Here is a 20,096-nt window from a genome sequence, read left to right as displayed (position 1 = left end):
GTCCCAACTTCCTGCAGGGAAACAGGCTTTCTGCTGCTGCACTGACAGATGTGCACGAGCTTGAAAGAGCTTCCTGACTGAGGAGCTGCAGACTTTCTCCTGCAGAGCAGCAGCTGATTTCAGCGTCGTCATGGGAACACAGTCTGCTGCTGCTTCTGGAAACGTCTTCAAGGCTGTGGTGGGACTTGTTGGTCTGGAGGACAGATTCTGGGAGCAAATGCTGCTTCAGCTTCAAGCTTCAGCTCTTTTCTTCTGGCAGAGCTTAGAAGAAATGGAAACCTCCTTTGTTCTGACTGTTTGCTCCAAATCCCAGATTCAGGAATTCCTCCAAGAAGTTCAGCTCAGAGATCATCAGCAGAGAAAAGCCTGAAGTTCTGATGACAACAGAACATGATCAATATTATTGATCCACATGGAATCCAGAAGAAACTCTGAGGTGAAGACATGAAGACACAAGCTTCAGAGACATGAGGAGAAGTCAGAGTGGATTCATTCTGGACTTTCTTCTCACATCTTTGTCTTTGATCCTTCAAATCTTCTGAAATCTGATCATCCATGGATTGTTTTTGTGGGATCAGATCCAGAGTTGCTGAAAGTTCTGCTGCCCTCTGCTGGTCAAAGTGTCCAAACAGCAGAGAGGAGATTCTCTGGGATTCCTTGGAGTCCAGATTCTCCTGGATGTGAACAGTCTCTGCTTCTGGAACAGAAGAGTCCTTCTCAGAGCAGCATTGAGGATCTGTTCTGTCCGGCTGAGAGCGCTCCCTGCTGGTAGGAGACAGAAGCACATCAGCTGCTTTTCTTTGGCCGTTCAGAAACAGTCTGGAGACTCTAAAAAACCTCCACTTCCTGCAGAGCATCATGTTTGATCCTCTTCCTTCAGAAACGGCTCCATTGTTCCATGGCTCAGCAGTTTGACTAAAGCAGCTGAGAGTCTGGATGCAAACAGACCTCAGCAGCTCATCCAGAACGCCATGACAGAAGCACATGCAGCAGCACGTGCACGCTCCCAGAGAGCAGCAGCTGATCCAAGTCCTGAGACCTTTCTGTTCTGCTTGGAGCACACTTCAACATGAACTTCATTTCCCATCATTCCATCTGTCAGGAGAGAACAGCTGCAATCAGCTTCCTTCAGGAATGACTGCAGGTAGAAGGATCTTTCATTCTTCAGCACCACCAGGACCCACATCCAGCCCATCAACAGAAATAAATACAATTACAACGTACTATTCTATATTAACAAATAACAGTAGCAACTAACTGCTACCGATCTAACTAATGAACTAACTATATAGGTGTTGTAGATTGACTGTGTGAGCGTGCTGCGTCATGTGTAGAACTAGGAGGAGACGCGCACACACGTGTGTTGGGGATGCCTGTTGATCCTTCTGCAGCGGACAGCTGTCTAGCTGCATGCGAGGCAACATGTAGTGATTTTCATCGCACTTTAACAGCGGGCGTTCATGTTTGGTGTTACAGAGTGACTGAGAACAGTAATACCCCCCCCCAACACAAAATCCTGCGGCGGCCGGCCGTGTCGCGCACTTAAGAACGCACGCAGCTTGTAATGGAAATGAATGCAATGGAAATTAATAATTAGAATGCAGCTAATTTGTCGTATTTCCTCACGAGACGGAAACTTCTGTTGTAGAATGAGGATGTGCTTCTGAAAGTGCCGCCTGTGCGTGAGAGTAAAAGGAGCCACGTGCAGCGCAGAGGCAGACAGTGAGAGCGCGCGGCGTCTATGAGAGACAATGACAGGCACGGTGGGAGAGAAGGAGAGAATATTCTGATAGAAAGAAGTTAAGTCTGAACACAGGACTAGCAGAAAAAGTAAATTATCAGCAAAGATGAATGCGTTTAATGTGTTTATTATAGTTCCAATCACGCACCATATGCTGAACTAAAAAAAGAAAAAAAAAGTGCAGTGATGCGGTGATGACCTCATCACCGCGGTGATGACCTTGTCACCGCAGTGATGCGGTTATCGTCACAGCCCTAGTCATGGCACCTTTGAGCAGTTTCAGACAGGTTTTCAGAGCTCTCTCCACTGAAACAGCCCTTCTCAGAGTCACTAATGACATCCTGATGCAGGAAAATGCTCTGTGCTACTGCTACTGGACTTGACCACAGCCTTTGACACTGTTGACCGTTATGTCCTCCTGGACAGACTTTTAAACCGCGGGATGTTTTTAAAATACAGATTTTACGCTGGTGTCTGGATTCAGTCCAGAGTTGAATGAATAATACTTTTCTTCAACTCAATGAAGCCCAAAACTGAGGTCCTAGTCTGTGCTCCTGACAGTTCCCCCCAGATAGTCCAGTGGTTCGGTCCACTTGCTTCCTCTATCAAACCGTCTGTTAGGAACCTCAGGGTAATCCCAGACCCGGTTTTATACCTCGAATCCCATGTCGGGTCACTTTTACGTTCTAGTCTTTATCATCTTAAAAACATTGAAAAAATGAGTCCAATTGTGTTGCGTTCTGAGATGGAGATGCTCATCCATGCTTTTATTTCATCTCGACTTGATTACTGCAACTCCATCTTCACATGTTTGAGCAATAAATCTTGAGAACGGCTCCAGGTTTTCCAGAATGCTGCTGCAAGGCTTTTGACTAAATTATCTAAGTTTTCACACGTCAGCTGCACTGATTCCCTGGACGGAAAGCAGCCCCCAAGCCGTTCCGGGAGGGCCCACTGCAGGGCGCCACCCCAGAAGAGTGCCCGCAGCCCCAGACAAGCACCTCATCACTACCCAGGAGTTTTGGGCATTCCCCCGTCCCAACCCCAGGTACGAGCCAGGACCCCCCAAGGGAGACCCGCCCCGCATTCCAGGCAGCCACCCACCCCAGCCCACGGCTGGTCCAAGAAAGAGCAAGGCAGGGGCCAGCCGCCCCCGCCCAGGAGGAAGGCACCCAGGAGAAGAGGGGGTCCACAAGAAGTGTTGTAAACATGGCCCGATCAGGCTCGCCCACAGTTGGAAATTTGGCGTGGCCCAGCACTCAGGCGCAAAGACCCGATCCCACACCACAGGGACACGGACACCCCCGGCTCAGGTGGGATGTGATCCCCGGCTCTTGGTCTTGCCAGAAAGCTCAGGGATCCCTCTCCCTGTGAGGAGAGGGCCGCTGGGCCCAGGAAGCCAGTACCCCGTTGCCAAGGGCCCAGATTTTAATAGATAAAATCTTAACGATATCTATCTCTACTAGATTTTAACTCTACTATGTGTTAACTCTACTAGATGTTAACTCTAATAATTCAAAACAACTAATTTCTATTAACAGGTACATCTAAAATAATTCATTTTGTGAAATGTTTAACATATTTTGTAAGCAGTGAAACTTATTGTCTAGTATCATTACACATATATTGAATTGTATTTATCCTTTACTTTGTTGCTTTTGATAATTGTGGCTTAGAGAAGATGAAAACCTAAAAAAGCTGTCCAAGAAAGTCAGAATAAGACGAGACAAGACTTTATTGATCCCTGGAGGGAAATTCAGTTGTTACAGCAGTCAAACAAGAAATATAGCAGTTAGAAAAACAAATAGTCAGTAAAAATTAAAATAGTAATAAAAGTGGAAGTAAAAGTACACGTCATAACTGAATAGTAAATCCAGCAGCAGTTTCAGCAGTCCTAAACTGTATCATTCTATAGACTAACTGGTGTTGGGAACAAAGGACCTCCTGTAGCAAATCAAAACAACCAAAGACTTTTTTATTTTATTTATTAGAAAAAATTCATTTCTAAGCATTCAATTCTCACTTGTGCCTCCCTCTAATGAAGTTATTTCATCAATATGGTATGGAGGCCATCAGCCTGTGGCTCTATGTACATGAAATGAAAGCTCAGGTTGCTATGGAGTTCATTAGAACATTGGGGTTTTCCCCCAGGAGTTTTAAGCATTAAAAGCTTATTTTAATATTACATTTTTCTGAGATACAGAACCTTTCCCCCCGCAAAATAATGTCTTTGACAGTGGTACCGAGGTTGAGAGGTCGACCTCTTATAAGAAAAGTTTCGAATTTAGATTATACACTAAGTTCCTACATTATCAAGAAAAAGTCCTACAAGTTCTCATGTGTCTTTTGAGATTAGATACTAGACTAAAACTTTTTTTACATTCTTTACAAGAAAAAGGTCTTTCTCCTGTATGAGTTCTAATGTGTCTTTTGAGATTACATACATGACTAAAACTTTTTTTACATTCTTTACAAGAAAAAGACTTTTCTCCTGTGTGAATTTTCATGTGTGATTTGAGAGAAGATATTTGATTAAAACTTTTATTACATTCTTTACAAGAAAAAGGCTTTTCTCCTGTGTGAGTTCTCATGTGTGTTTTGAGATTAGACACATCACTAAAACTTTTTTCACATTCTTTACAAGAAAAAGGCTTCTCTCCTGTGTGAGTTCTCATGTGTGCTTTGAGATGAGATATTTGAATAAAACCTTTTTTACATTCTTTACAAGAAAAAGGCTTTTCTCCTGTGTGAGTTCTCATGTGTGTTTTGAGATTACACACTAGACTAAAACTTTTTTTACATTCTTTACAAGAAAAGGGCTTTTCTCCTGTGTGAGTTCTCATGTGTGTTTTGAGATGAAATTCATGAATGAAACTTTTTTTACATTCTTTACAAGAAAAAGGCTTTTCTCCTGTATGAGTTTTCATGTGGATTTTGAGAGTACATATACGACTAAAGCTTTTCTCACATTTTTTACAAGAAAAAGGCTTTTCTCCTGTGTGAGTTCTCATGTGTGCTTTGAGATGAGATATGTAATTAAAACTTTTGTCACATTCTTTACAAGAAAATCTCTTATCTTCTGCATGGATTCTTGTGTGATTTCTGAACTGAGATTTGTTACAAAAGCTTTTCTCACATTCTTTACAGATATAACATTTTTCATTAGACCCAGTTACCATGTAGTCAGACGGGTTAGTAATTATTCTTGAGTTTTTACCAGACTTGATAGAGGGAAGTTTCTCTTCTTTTTGAGATTGTTTGTTTTTCTTACCAAGATTTGTCTTCTTGGGATTTTTTCTAACATCAGCGTCACACTGACCTGCTGACATGGGAGAGCTGTCCACACTTTGGACATGTCTTCTGTCTCTTCTCTTCCTCTGATCTCTGTTCTGTGGGTCTGTCTCTTCATCTGTAGTTGATGTTGATTCTGTCTCTTCATCTGTAGTTGATGTTGATTCTGTCTCTTCATCTGTAGTTGATGTTGATTCTGTCTCTCCATCTGTAGTTGATGTTGATTCTTCATGTTGGTTTCCTTCTTCATCCTGACTATCAGTTACATTAAAGCTCTGCTGATTGTTTAGATCTGCTTCACTGTTCTCATCTTCCTCATAAGTAGGAATCTCCATCAAGGTATCAGCCTCCTGCTTCAGATCAAGCTGATCTTCATCCTGACTGATGCAGAGTTCCCCTGGTTCCTCTTGAATCTGTTGAGGTTCTGGTTCCTCCTGTTCCTCTTTAATCTGTGGAGGTTCTGGTTCCTCCTGTTCCTCTTGAATCTGTTGAGGTTCTGGTTCCTCCTGTTCCTCTTTAATCTGTGGAGGTTCTGGTTCCTCCTGTTCCTCTTGAATCTGTGGAGGTTCTGGTTCCTCCTGTTCCTCTTTAATCTGTGGAGGTTCTGGTTCCTCCTGTTCCTCTTGAATCTGTGGATGTTCTGGTTCCTCCTGTTCCTCTTGAATCTGTGGAGGTTCTGGTTCCTCCTGTTCCTCTTTAATCTGTGGAGGTTCTGGTTCCTCCCGTTCCACTCTGAAGTTCCTCTGCTGTTTGCAGAGATCTTCCTCTTCAGTCATCCAATGCTGAGGGAGGCCTGCAGGGACACAAACACAACAAGGAGCCTTTTATACGTTTCCAGGACTTTTGGATAGAGCTGTCACGCGGTGATAGACCAGCAGGGGGCACAGTGTCGCGGTTAACCGCAGCCCCCCCACCCAAAAAAATAAATAAATAACAACACAAAATCCCCTGGTCCCAAATGAATACAATTACAACAAAGTATTCTTATTTAACAAATAACAGTAACTACTATGTATCTAACTAATTAACTAACTATATAGGTCATATGTGTCAAACTCAAGGCCCGCGGGCGAAATGTGGCCCGCCATGTCATTTTATGTGGCCCGCAAGTAGGGCTGTGACGATGACCTCATCACCGCATCACCGCACTTTTTTCTTTTTTTTACAGTTCAGCATATGGTGCATGATTGGAACTATAATAAACACATTAAACACATTCATCTTTGCTGATAATTTACTTTTTCTGCTAGTCCAGTGTTCAGAATTTCCTTCTTTCTTTCAGACTGTTGTCTCCTTTTCTCCCACCGCGCCTTTCTCTCTAGTCGCGCACGCTCTCACACTCATTCTACAACAGAAGTTTTCGTCTCAGGAGGAAATATGACAAATTAACTGTGGCCTAATTATTCATTTCCACTGTATTCATTTTCTTTACAAGCTGCGCGCCGTCTTAAGTGCGCTACAGGCTGCCAGCCAGAGGATTTTGCGTGTTTTTTTTTTTTTTTTTGGGGGGGGGGGGGGGCTGCGCTTAACCGCGACACCGCGCCCCCTGGTGGTTCATCACTGCGGTGATCAAAAATCCGACACCGTCACGGCTCTAGCCGAGAGAGCATAAAAGTTTTTAATTTCTTAAAATAAAAAAATAAAAAAAGGTGTGTATTTATTCATATCTAGGGAGAATTGGACTTGAAATATCGGATTGGTCAACTAAACATTAGGACTTAACCACTGTCCATATAACCTAACCTGACAGAATCAAATGTCAAAGGATTTATGCTAGAATAACAAGCAAACATGTTTCTATGCAATTGTAAGTGTCACTTCAAAAAGTTATAATAAACAAATAAATAAATGAGTTATTTAACACTGCGGAGTAGTTACATTTATTTTTCATTACATTTAGTTACATGTATATGTTATATCTGGCCCTTTGAGGACAGCCCCTATGCTGATGTGGCCCTCGGTTAAAATGAGTTTGACACCCCCGATATAGGTGTTGTAGAATGACTATGTGTATGTGTCAGCGGCTCGAGGAAGGAGCGCACACAAGTGTGTTGGGGGTGCGTGTGAATTCTTCTGCAGTGGACTTCTCTCTAGCTGCACTTCACCTGTGCTCTCTGGTAGGGCTGTGACCACCGCACTTTTTTTTTAAAGTTTTTTTTTTTTTAGAGTTTTGCATATGCTGCATGATTGGAGCTATAATAAACACATTAAACACATTCATCTTTGCTGATAATTTCCTTTCTCTGCTAGTCCAGTGTTCAGACTTCAAGGGTTTCTATAGGAAACCTTTTATCACTCTTCTCCTTCTCTCCTCGTCTCACCCGCCCGCACGCTGCTGTTGCTGTCTCTTAGAGAAGCATGTGGGCACTCTACTTAAACACACATACTTGCGCTGTTAAGAGCCACACACACATCCTTCTACAAAAGAAGTTTCTGTCTTGCGAGGAAGTTGTCAGGTGGGGAAGGCTGGTGAGCAGGAAGGACCCAGAATGCAGAGGCAAATGGTTCCAGGGCAAGGGGTTTAATTAACATAAGGCGCTGCAGAGCAGGGTAAAACAAAACAAGACTCACTGTGGGCAAAACTTGAAAACGTGGCAGGAGACAGACATGGACTAGACCAGGGGTCGGGAACCTTTTTGGCCAAGAGAGCCATAAACGCCACATATTTTTAAATGTAATTTCGAAAGAGCCATACAATAATGTAGCGTCCCTTTCCCACACTGAGGCACGGAGACTTAACCTCTTTTAAGGTTCTTTATTCTGGTTACTGCAGACCACAACAAACGCCGTAAAATTAATTCAGCAACTCCTGAATCTCTCCTGTCGACACGAGACGAGAGAGAGCGCTTCTACCAACTTTATATTCACCTGCTCCCGCTCCAGCCCTCCCATTTCCCTTATTCGGCCCATAGCTGAACCCCATTGGTCCAAACTACCTAACAACAGGCTGAGCGACAGAACTGAGGGCCAATCAGATCTCTGCTTGATGCGGTCAATGAACTCCAGAACTTTTAACGCGGCCCAACAGCCATCCAACTCAGTCCGCGACAATATGTTTAAAACTAAATATACAAGTGAATGTGTGCATTTGATGTAATTTCAACATTTTTAAAGTACAATAAGTCTGTGGATTCTTTTTAATAGCATTGTTATGCTATTGCTAATAAATGATGAGTATTTCTCGTGGTAGTTTTGCTGATGGTCTAGTCTGGTTGATACGTGGTGAGTTTCTGCTTCATGCAGGCGTTGAGACTTTAACGTGATCTTAGGTCTGAATGTTCTGTAGATGTGACAAAGACTGCTCACATGCAGACGGGGAGCCAAACACACACTCACACGCTGCAGTGAGTGACGGGCAGCGGGTTTTACGTTTTTACAATCCCTGCGCGATTCACCTGCTGCCTGTCCCCACAACACCTCAGCCCCACCCCCCTGCTTTCTCCCTCACACATCCCGTCCCCGCAACTGCGCGCTCTTTCTCAGAGACGGGAGCGCGCACTTTTAGGCACGGCAATTCACAGGTTTCCAGTTGGTACAAACTCTGTGAAATTATAGATAATTGTAAACTTATAGCGCTGGCGCAGATTTTTCTCTCCAAGCACCGCTACTACTGTTCGCCTCTGGCATCGCATCGCGCCCGAGAAGGACTGGACTAATGATAAAAAAAAGTATAATTAAAGATTTGTCTGCGAGCCACATGTGACCATCAAAAGAGCCATATATGGCTCGCGAGCCATAGGTTCCCGACCCCTGGACTAGACAGTCAGAGAAGAGACGTTAATGGACCAGCACAAGAGGAAGGCAGGGACAAGACTAATTTACAGACAGGGCAGACAAGACACAGGTGAACATGGTCAGGACAGATTGGGACAAAGGAAGTAAAACTCAAAAACACGACAAAACAGGAAACCTTTCAAAATAAAACAGGAAACAGAACTCAAACATGACAGAACAACATATAAAGGAAAAAACAATACAAAAGAAACCCAAACCATGACAGTACCCCCCCCCTCAAGGAACCGCACTGAGGTTCCAAAAGTCAACCAAAGAGGAGGGGGCCTGTAGGACAAACTGTGACAGGCAACGAGTGGCAACCGAGTCCTATGAGGCCGGGCCTGGCACACCAGCGAGGCTGAGAAGATGAGTCCGGAGGACGACCAGGAGCAGGGCTCCAGACTAATTTTTTTCTCTAGGAGCCCTGTGGCCCCCAACTGAAAATTTTAGGGGCACAACCAGAAAATTTAGGGGCGCATACCGTAAATCAACATGCTAACCAGATCTACTAATTTCCACTGTATTACTTATAAATACTTTAATAATAGATGCAGAAATTACAATGTGCCGTTTCAAATTCAGTGTCACATTTTATTCTGCACTTTTGAAGATGCAACAACAAGGTTAACTGACAGCAGCATCGCTGTCAGGACAGTACAAATAAGTAAAGAAAACGGATGGAAACTCATCTTGGTGACACAATAAGCGTGTTTGAGATCACCCAGGTGGACTCAACGCTGCACAGATCACCTGGTGTGAAACATATATTTCTGGAAATTTAGTACTGCACTGACTGAAAGCTGCCCTACTGACTACAAAACAATGCATTATGGGACATGTGTCCTGGTGGTTTTTGTAGTACAGTGATCAATCAAAATAATATAAAATACCAATTGATCAAAAAAAGGCTACATACATTATAAAACATTCAAATAAGCATAAAATATATAATAACACAGATCATACTGAGGGGGAGAGGAATATTAAAACTAAATTGAATGTTAAGGACAACTCCAACTTCCTGTTGTCCTTCATTCACCTTCACCTCACCCCCCCCCCACCCCCCCCCCCCACCCCCGCCTGGTCTCCCCAACGATCCAGGCCAGGTGCCGGTTCATCTCAAAGACGTCTATCGTTGCATTTTCCCCAACGTGTTTTCAGTGCGTCTAAAACTAAATCTTGTCACTCGCACATATTTAAAGTTCAAGCCCCGTTAGCTGTCACGTATGTACCTGAGGGACATTTATTCTCCTCAGCTGACCCGACTCCCGCAGGAGCGGTGAGCTGCCCTAACAGCCGTGTATAAACCGTGTGTGGTCGGGGGTGACACGCCGCCACGCGCTTAACCAAAACCCTAAACTTTCCTCCGGTTCTGTGCGACCTAATAATAATAGTAATAATACATTTTATTTAAAGCGCCTTTCAAAAAACCCAAGGACACTTTACAAAACAAAGGTTAAAAATAGACATTAAAAGCACAATAAAAATAATAAATAAAATTAAATGTGAATCAGGATAGAAAGGCAGAAATGAACAGATAGGTTTTGAGTTTAGATCTGAATGTTGGTAGAGAGTCTATGTTACGGAGGTCAGGAGGGAGGGAATTCCAGAGTTTAGGAGCAGAGCAGCTGAAAGCTCTGCTTCCCATGGTGACGAGTCGGGCCGGAGGGACAGGGAGCTGAACAGAGGAGGAGGACCGAAGAGAACGAGAGGGGGTTTTGATATGAAGGAGGTCGGAGAGATAAGGAGGAGCCAGTTTATGGAGGGCCTTAAAGGTGAACAGGAGGAGTTTGAATTGGATTCTGGAGGTTATGGGGAGCCAGTGCAGCTGGTGGAGAACTGGAGTGGTGTGACTGAAGGAGGGGTTCTGGTGATGATGCGGGCAGCTGAGCTTATTGAGGGTTTTTTGAGGGAGACCAAAGAGGAGGGAATTACAGTAATCTAAACGGGAAGTGACCAGACTGTGAACCAGGATAGAAGCAGAGGGGACAGTGAGGGAGGGGCGTAGACGATTAATGTTACGTAGATGGAAATGGGCTGACCGAGTAATGTTATTGATGTGTGACTGAAAAGATAAGGAGCTATCTAGGATGACACCCAGACTCTTTACCTGAGGGGAGGGGGAGACAGAAGATGAATTAATGAAAAGAGTTAGACTTGTGGCTTTGGAGAGGGTGGATTTGGAACCTACTAGAAGTAGCTCAGTTTTATCGCTATTGAGTTTGAGAAGGTTTAAGGTGAACCAGTTTTTGATTTCAGATAGACAGGAGTGGAGGGAGGAGGGTGGACCTAGAGAAAAGTTCTTAATGTGGTCCGGGGAGGGAGGGGGCTGTCAGGTGTCCTGCTTTCAAGCCCTGTCATTGTCCCGCCCCCAAGAGTAATTTACCCCACTGTGATTGGTTGGTCAGCTCCGCGCACGACAATGAAAAAGTGTCTTTCGTACAAACTGGCGGGGCGAATTAAAATTGAACTTTCATATTAAGGCGGGGGCGGTAACGCTTTCTTTTACAGTACAGTACTTACAGTGTACTTAAGTGGTATTTACATGGTATTTATAGTGTAACTACTGGGTACTTTCAGGGTACTTACATGGTACTTTTTATGGAATTTACCGGGTACTTACAGTGTGTTTACATGGTACTTTCTATGGGACTTTACTGGGTACTTACATGGTACTTTTTGTGTCTACTCTGTACTTACATGGTACTTACTGTATATTTATATGGTCCTATTTGGTTCATACCTATGTGGTACATACTGGGTATTTATAATATTCTTACTGGGTATTTACATGTTGTGCAAAAGTGTCTTTTATGGTACTTACCACATGTAAGAACAAGGTAAGTACAAATAAAGTACCTTGACCTTTAGGTCTGCACTCGCTGCATGTTTCATGGTATTTACCATCAATTTACCACAGAAACTACCCCTTAAGTACGCTGAAACTGTAACTGTAAAAGAAAGTCAGCCCTATTTCAACTCAACTACATGGTACTTTCATTACTAAATACCGGGTATGTTCACTTGAATAGTACTTGGTACTTACCCCTTAAGTACACTGAAACTGTAACTGTAAAAGAAAGTCAGCCCTATTTCCACTCAACTACATGGTACTTTCAGTAGTAAATGCTGGGTATGTACACGTATTACCTTCCCGTACAGTGTACATGAACACACTTGGTCTTCTGACCTCACCACATGAGACAATGCTAACCTGTTGGTAAGGGTAAAGTAACTACATTGTAAAAAAAATATACTGGCCTGATTACTTCTTGTAACATGAGGCAAGTTTAAAGAGAAACAAGACAGCAGTGAAAACAACAATCTTTAATATGATACATGTCTGCAGCATACAAAGTGTCATCACCATGAAATAGGTTTTAAGTACAAAACAGTACAAAGGAGCATTCCAAAAAACACATTATTGGCCTGAGGGTCGTGCTTTTTGTCCATCAAAATTCTTTCAGCAGAGTTTGGTAACGGTGCAGGACTTCTTCAGGGTTTGTAACTGCAAGAAAATTCACAATATGAGCTCAAGTGAACATAAAAAGCATAACGACTTTGATGAAGTACAAAATATATTTTATTTATTTATTTATTTATTGTTTTATCGCTTTGACTGTAATGCTTGAAATTAATCAAGTACTATCCTCATTTAAAAACATGATAATAAATTATTCAAAACTTAACTTTTTAAAAATATTGTTCTAAAAATGAACTTGTTTTAATATATATTATATAATGTCAGGAAAATATGTAAAACAACAAGGCTAAATATTTACTTTTAATACTAAAAACACCCCGAGTGTGTGTTTTTGTTAAGTAGGTCGGGGCAAGTAAAGTTGCAAATTCCCAGCGCACTTGAATGCAGCACAACTACCCCCAAAGTGAACGTGCAGATTAATCCGGAGAGCCTCGAGGCGCGCGCAACAGTTTGAATTTCTCTTCATCTGGCAGGTAAGCCAGTGTTTTTGTTTTTTTTAAATATTGGATAAATTACATGCAAATATTTAAATTGATCAAACTTTATAAAGAAGCTAACCTCGTGATTTCAAGCCACTATCTCTGTGTTTGAAACGTGACGTAAGAGCATGTCTACCTTACTGCAATAATTTCAGTTATTTCATGTATACATTTTCAAAGTTTGTAATGAAAATCTACAAACATTGTTTTTACTTACCAGGAGAGAGGCACCTGTAAAACAAACACGTAGCCTAAATGATAAAGTCTGTTGTTCTGTGCTCGTTTGACTGAGCGCACGTCTTTCTTCTGGGAAAATCAAAGAAAGGCGTTTATTTAAAATAATGATGACGTACTTCCGTCTTTTTACCGCTTTAGATCACTAATGGTGAAGAAGACATTCCAGACGAATCCGTGAAGTCACAGGAGAGTAAGCTAAAGTAAGTTAAATCCTCCAAGTGGACATATTATTTACATTAATGAAGAGTTTAACTGCCTTTTCCCCATTTTCTTTTCTTTCGCCGTTTTTATTTTATTTTTATTTATTTATTTATTTTCAAATATGATAGAGACAACAATACCACCCAACAGTGAATGTAACTGTTTGAAAATTAAAACATATTTTTGTGAATAACTGTGTTGAATTTGAAATTGCCTATTTATTTCTTTTTTCCTTTTCTTTTACACTGCAATGTTTTTCATGCTAATGCAAATTGTAGGTGCAAATAATATTTATAAAGAAGAAATACACACAGCAATTGCCAATTAAAACATTGCTTTTGCCATTCTTTGTCTAAACAAATTAGATTTTTTTATGGCAATTTTGATTTTTTTTCTTTGATTTCTTTTTTGTTGTTCTTGTTTATGTAACTAAAATATAAAGTTGTGAATAATTTATTGTCATGTTCATAAATGAGGATAATTGATTAATTTCAAGCATTACAGTCAAAGCGATAAAGAATTCACAGAAATTTATCAAACTCATTACAGAAATGATTAAATAAATAAAATATATTTTGTACTTCATCAAAGTCGTTATGCTTTTTATGTTCACTTGAGCTCATATTGTGAATTTTCTTGCAGTTACAAACCCTGAAGAAGTCCTGCACCGTTACCAAACTCTGCTGAAAGAATTTTGATGGACAAAAAGCACGACCCTCAGGCCAATAATGTGTTTTTTGGAATGCTCCTTTGTACTGTTTTGTACTTAAAACCTATTTCATGGTGATGACACTTTGTATGCTGCAGACATGTATCATATTAAAGATTGTTGTTTTCACTGCTGTCTTGTTTCTCTTTAAACTTGCCTCATGTTACAAGAAGTAATCAGGCCAGTATATTTTTTTTACAATGTAGTTACTTTACCCTTACCAACAGGTTAGCATTGTCTAGTGTGAGACGGATGGTAATACGTGTACATACCCAGCATTTACTATTGAAAGTACCATGTAATAGAGTGGAAATAGGGCTGACTTTCTTTTACAGTTACAGTTTCATTGTACTTAACGGGTAAGTACCAAGTACTATTCAAGTGAACATACCCGGTATTTAGTAATGAAAGTACCATGTAGTTGAGTGGAAATAGGGCTGATTTTCTTTTACAGTTACAGTTTCAGTGTACTTAAGGGGTAAGTACCAAGTACTATTCAAGTGAACATACCCGGTATTTAGTAATGAAAGTACCATGTAGTTGAGTGGAAATAGGGCTGACTTTCTTTTACAGTTACAGTTTCAGCGTACTTAAGGGGTAGTTTCTGTGGTAAATTGATGGTAAATACCATGAAACGTGCAGCGAGTGCAGACCTAAAGGTCAAGGTACTTTATTTGTGCTTACCTTGTTCTTACATGTGGTAAGTACCATAAAAGACACCTTTGCACAACATGTAAATACCCAGTAAGAATATTATAAATACCCAGTATGTACCACATAGGTACCAAATAGGACCATATAAATATACAGTAAGTACCATGTAAGTACAGAGTAGACACAAAAAGTACCATGTAAGTACCCAGTAAAGTCCCATAGAAAGTACCATGTAAACACACTGTAAGTACCCAGTAAATTCCATAAAAAGTACCATGTAAGTACCCTGAAAGTACCCAGTAGTTACACTATAAGTACCATGTAAATACCACTTAAGTACACTGTAAGTACTGTACTGTAAAAGAAAGCGTTACCGCGGGGGCCGCAATATATCATCTCGGGGGCCGCGAGTTTGAGACCCCTGCTGTAGACTCTGGCACTGGTACACTAGCAGCAGGTCGGAAGAATGAATCAATAGTTTGCTTACCCATTGCTTAGACGCACATATCAGTTGTGATGATATTTGTCTCCGTTTCCTTCCCACAGATGTTTACGCGCGCGAATATCTCTAGGCCCCTCCCCCTAGGCATCACGCAAATGTGTGCTCGCGTTTCATGAGTATGTGCGCGAGTGTGTGTGTCTGCCTGTGTGCGTGTGCGCTCGCGTCTCATTGATTATTTCATTGATCATTGACGTGCCCCTTCTACGTTTAATATATTAAAAATACGAAGGGTGGGGGAGGCAAATTTACTGGTCGCACATGTGCGACTGAATGTAAAATTCAGTCGCACACTCTCAAATTTTGGTCTCAAAATGCAACCAATTGGTCGCAGTCTGGAGCCCTGAGGTGGCCGAGCTGTCCGGCGAGGGAGCATTTTGTGTTGGGAGGGGGGGTATATATATCACTGTTCTCACTCTCTCTGTAACACCAAACATGAACGCGCTGTTAGATTTCCATGAATATCACTACATGTTTTGTTTGGAAAACTTTTTTGTGCAGCGCAAATTTAACATGTCTGTATAAACAAAGGTGGAGCCTCCTGCCCCACGTTCTTCATGGCTGTCAGGCCTCATGGCTACCAGAAAGGTGACAAAGTGTCTGCAGCCTGTTTATTACTGGGCAATAAATAATATTCTGAGAAGATGTCTGTACCAGAGAGCACAGGTGAAGGCTCGCGTGCAGCTAGAGAGCAGAAGAATCAACACGCACCCCCAACACATGTCATGTGTGCGCGCTTCTTCCTCCTAGTTCTACACAAGATGCACCGGGCTCACAAAGTCATAGTCAATCTAGGCCTGGGCGATAAATTGATTAAATGAATTAATTCGAATTTTTTTTTACGGGCGATTTAAAAAAATAACTACATCGAGTTTTTATATGGCGCATTTTTGGCTCCCCACAGCTTCCGTAGCGTTAGTTTCACATGGCGGTATGGCACGCGACAATCGACACACGAAGCAGCAAGCGACAGCATGGCTACCGGTGAGAGTGAGAAGTTTGTTCCCAAGAAAGGAATAAAATCATCTGTTGATGGAACTGGTTTGGGTTTACTGCTACAGACGTGGAGGAATAGACCCCCCCCACGCTGCCTAAAGCCCATCGGAGTCAAAGGCTCTCACGCGCGCTCGCGTGGCACGCACTCAGTCCTCTGACACACACACACATATACTCATTCTACAACGCCTGTATAGTTAGTTCATAGTGTTATTTGTTAATAAAGAATACTGCGTTGTAATTATTACTTGTATATTCATTTGCGACGCGGCCGCCGTAGGATTTTGTTTTTGGAGGAGGCGGCCACTGGGGTGGTGGGCGTGACTCATGGGGTTTATTAATTTATTTAAAACATTAGACCTCAGATATGAGCTGTATTGTTAATCCTTTAGAAAATGGTGCTACTGTCAAGGTGAATGTTTGTCTCCTATTAGTCTAGACTACAAAGTGGGACTTAAAACACAGCTGGGACTTTAAGTAAAGAAGTAAACTTTATTTTGGATAAGTGAAAACAAGTGTAGAATAACAAAATTAGACAATAGCAAGACAAAAATTATATAAACGAAGACAAAATTATTTAAACAAGAGTCCAAAAAGGGAGTAAGAAGAAAAGTCTTATACTTAACTTTGATTCCAAGAATGTGTTAATTCATTTATTATTCATCCCAGAAATGGGCGTTACATTTGTCTTGGGTTTGATTAAATAAAAGCACATTTGCTATAAGTTGTCTGCCGTTTGTACTTATTGCTTTCCTTAAGTAGGGTGGTGGGGGGGGGGGGGGTCGGAAATTGAATAAAAAAAAAAAAAAATCGGAGATTTTATTTTTAGGCCATATCGCCCAGCCCTAAGTCAATCTACAACATAGTTCATTAGTTAGATAGGTAGTAGTCAGTTGTTACTGTTATTTGTTAATAAAGAATACTACGTTGTAATTGTATTTATTTCTGACGCAGCTGCCAGGGGATTTTGTGGGAGGGGGGGGGGCTTTGAAAGAAGTGGTATTTGGGATGGTTCACATGTTATTCTCTATGTATGAGGAGCCTAAATTAGTTTGTAATGTCAATATTTTTACTTTTCTCCAGTCATTTTTCTTCAAACTTGCTGTGATATTAGTGAACATCATTACCAACAATAATCCAGTGAAAGTTTTGCGTCACCTTAAATGAAGCAACTTTAGAAAGAGTTGACAGGACCAGATGTGATTTTACGTGGAGGTTCTTCATTTCTGCTCGATTCCATTTCATGTCATGCTCAACAACCCACAAAACACTAGTCAGTGTTAAATCTCACTTTTAGAATCTGTCTGATTGATTATATTTCCGACAAACACGTTATTTCTGGTAGTTTATTATGGAATGAACAGACATGCAATCTAAATGAATACATTTGTACATCAAATGACAATATAGGGCTTGAAATAACCCTCATTGATTTCAGAGTACAGTACATGTTATTTGATAATGGGTAACAGTGACATGGATGATATTATTAGCGCTTTATACCATCTTTCCAGCTCACTGAGTTTGTACCGTAAACTATGATGTAAACGCGCATGCTAAAAGTCAGTGACGGCTAGCGAGACCACACTTCCACAGATGTCGGCTCACTTGACCGCAGTAAAGAAGAGCATGAAGCTCAAAGGTCTTCTCTGTGTGATGAAGGTGACATACCTATGTGGTGGAGCTGGAGCTGTGGTTTCCAGATGACATCCAGCAGTCTGCGCTGACGACAGAGCTCCTCCTCGTACTGGACGATGGTTCCTTCACAGAGTCTGCAGATTTCTTCAGCAGCAGCAGCTAGTCGCTCGCTGATCAACTCTCTCAGAGACTGAAGGGAAGACATGGTTCCTGCTCCCATCTTCAGCTCCAACTCCCACAAACACCGCCGTCCTCTTCACTGCAGCTCCGATCGATCATCTGCTAGTCTCACAATCACAGCAATCCACGTTGTCTTTCCGTTCAACACTTCTTCACTCATTTACGACACTTTGGAAAATGCTGAGAGTTCCCACACGAACCACGTATCGTCCTTTCTGTCCAAAAACCTCACAAACGTCCCAACAAAACACCACCGACCTCTCAACACAAGCTAACGCTGCTAGCCTGCTAACAAGCTAACGCTGCTAGCGCCTCGTGCTGTTCTTCTTCTTTGTTTGGCTAACAGCGTCATGGTGCTTTAGCGCCACCAGCTGGTCTGGAGTGTCGTCTGTCGCTCATATGATGTCGATGGTTGCAAAAAAAAGCCATTTTAACTTGACTGGCAAATAAAGTTTAAAATAAACAGTTTATTTTTCATGAAATAAAAATAAAAAATAAAATAAAAATAGAAAACAAATAATCGAGGAAACATTTTGAGAGATTCAGATTTGACTACAAACCCCATCAGAGACTAACTAAACCTGATCACATTCATTTATTGTATTTCTAAACTAAAGTCATGAATAAAGAAATTTATTAAGCAAACAAGTAAACAAAAACAAAACGAAAGGATAAAAAATTTCAAGTAAAAAGATCCTAAAAATCTGTTTCTAAAGAGAATAATTACAACTATAAATAAACAATAAACTGTATAGTTAATAATAAAGACAATAGTTTGGAAATTCTTATTACAGTGAAAAAACAATATAAAAATTTACTTAATTTAATTAAAATTAGATTAACACATTTATGAAGTATATAACTGAGATTTAACATAATAAAAGAAAAGTGAAAAAAAATTAATGATATTTGGAATGCAAACATTTTTCACCGACAATCTGCAAAGATTTTAATGCTGTTTCTAGTTTCTGTGTCGACACGGTTTTCTCGTTGCTCGTTCTGAGCCCGAAATCTTCGGAACTCTTCCATCATTTCCCAAAGTGGCGTTAGCTTAGCCAACACCTGATCCATAAAAGAATTAAGCGTTTCTTGAATATCATCAAGAGTCTTTTTGAGGTCTTCATATTACTGGGTTTTCTTAGGGGCCATGGTCAACTCTCTTTTTGGAGAAAATCAACTTATTACATCATTTGAAGATAGTTGTATCCGCAGAGAGCCGCGACCACGCGTCTTGCCGTGACCCGGAACCAAAGATTTTTTCAAAGATTTTTTCAATAAAAACTGGGAAAGATTTAAATAAATTCACAGATTTTTTCAGGTTAAGACAAAGAAAAAAACACATTTTTATTTAAAGTACAGACCAAAAGTTTGGACACACCTTCTCATTCAAAGAGTTTTCTTTATTTTCATGAATATGATAATTGTAGATTCAAACTGAAGAGATCAAAACTATGAATGAACACATGTGGGATTCTATCCATAACAAAAAAGTGTGAAACAACTGAGAATATGTCATATTGTAGGTTCTTCATAGTAGCCACCTTTAGCTTTGATTACTGCTTTGCAGACTTTTGGCATTCTCTGGATGAGCTTCAAAAATGTTGAGAAATGCAGAAATGTGTGCTGCAGATGCCATGTCTGCCACTAGAGGGCAGCACAGCAGCTTCAGTCTTTGTCACTAGCCGCGTTTACATGGGCAAAATATCTTGATGGGATCAATGGTCGGGTTAAAATTCACCCGTGCACATGGGCCCAGAAAACCTTTTTCCGATTAAATGGTAAATGGCGTATACTTGTATAGCACCTTTCTTCCTACAAGGACAAAGCGCTTTTACAGTCACAGACCCATTCACTCAGTCACACACACATTCACTCACACATTCAGACACTGGTGGCGGCTCCGCTGCCAAACACAGGCGCCCGCCCACCACCAGAGGCAAGCTGGGGTTCAGTGTCTTGCCCAAGGACACTTCGACTCATGGGCGTGCAAGGCGGGAATCGAACCTGCAATCTTACGATCATGGGTCGACCGCCCTACCGCTGCACCACGGCCGCCCCAGTAAATTATTAGAACAAACGTTCCCATGGGTCACAGTTTCGGTCGGAATAAATCATTTGGGCATGCGCAGTACTGTTGAAAATCCCGGAAAGGAAGTGTCCCGTTGTAAACAACCCTTTGCTGTCACATACATTTATGCAGTAGCTCGGTAATA

The 20,096-nt window shown here is 41.3% G+C and overlaps 1 protein-coding gene and 2 long non-coding RNA genes across 3 annotated transcripts in view; 1 reads left to right on the top strand and 2 right to left on the bottom strand.

Annotated features, from left to right (window-relative positions):
- The window catches only part of LOC144988904 (uncharacterized), a 126,473-nt gene that overhangs the window by 39,455 nt on the left and 66,922 nt on the right, over positions 1-20,096 (top strand). The gene's annotated exons all lie outside the window — the stretch shown is intronic.
- Positions 3,459-18,350, bottom strand: LOC144988924 (uncharacterized). The gene is made up of 2 exons (XR_013653015.1): positions 17,737-18,350; positions 3,459-5,825 (listed from the first exon to the last, which is right to left on the bottom strand). It is a non-coding gene; the product is annotated as an uncharacterized LOC144988924 (long non-coding RNA).
- On the bottom strand, positions 12,119-16,801 carry LOC144988930 (uncharacterized). Its single transcript, XR_013653025.1, has 2 exons — positions 12,987-16,801; positions 12,119-12,314 (listed from the first exon to the last, which is right to left on the bottom strand). It is a non-coding gene; the product is annotated as an uncharacterized LOC144988930 (long non-coding RNA).

The sequence above is a fragment of the Oryzias latipes genome, chromosome 2 (assembly GCF_053564925.1).
Source record: "Oryzias latipes strain Hd-rR chromosome 2, Olatipes_Hd-rR_3.1".
In the NCBI taxonomy this organism is placed as follows: domain Eukaryota; kingdom Metazoa; phylum Chordata; class Actinopteri; order Beloniformes; family Adrianichthyidae; genus Oryzias; species Oryzias latipes.
The sequence above is the reverse complement of the archived record's forward strand: the minus strand, read 5'-3'. Positions and strand labels throughout refer to the sequence as shown.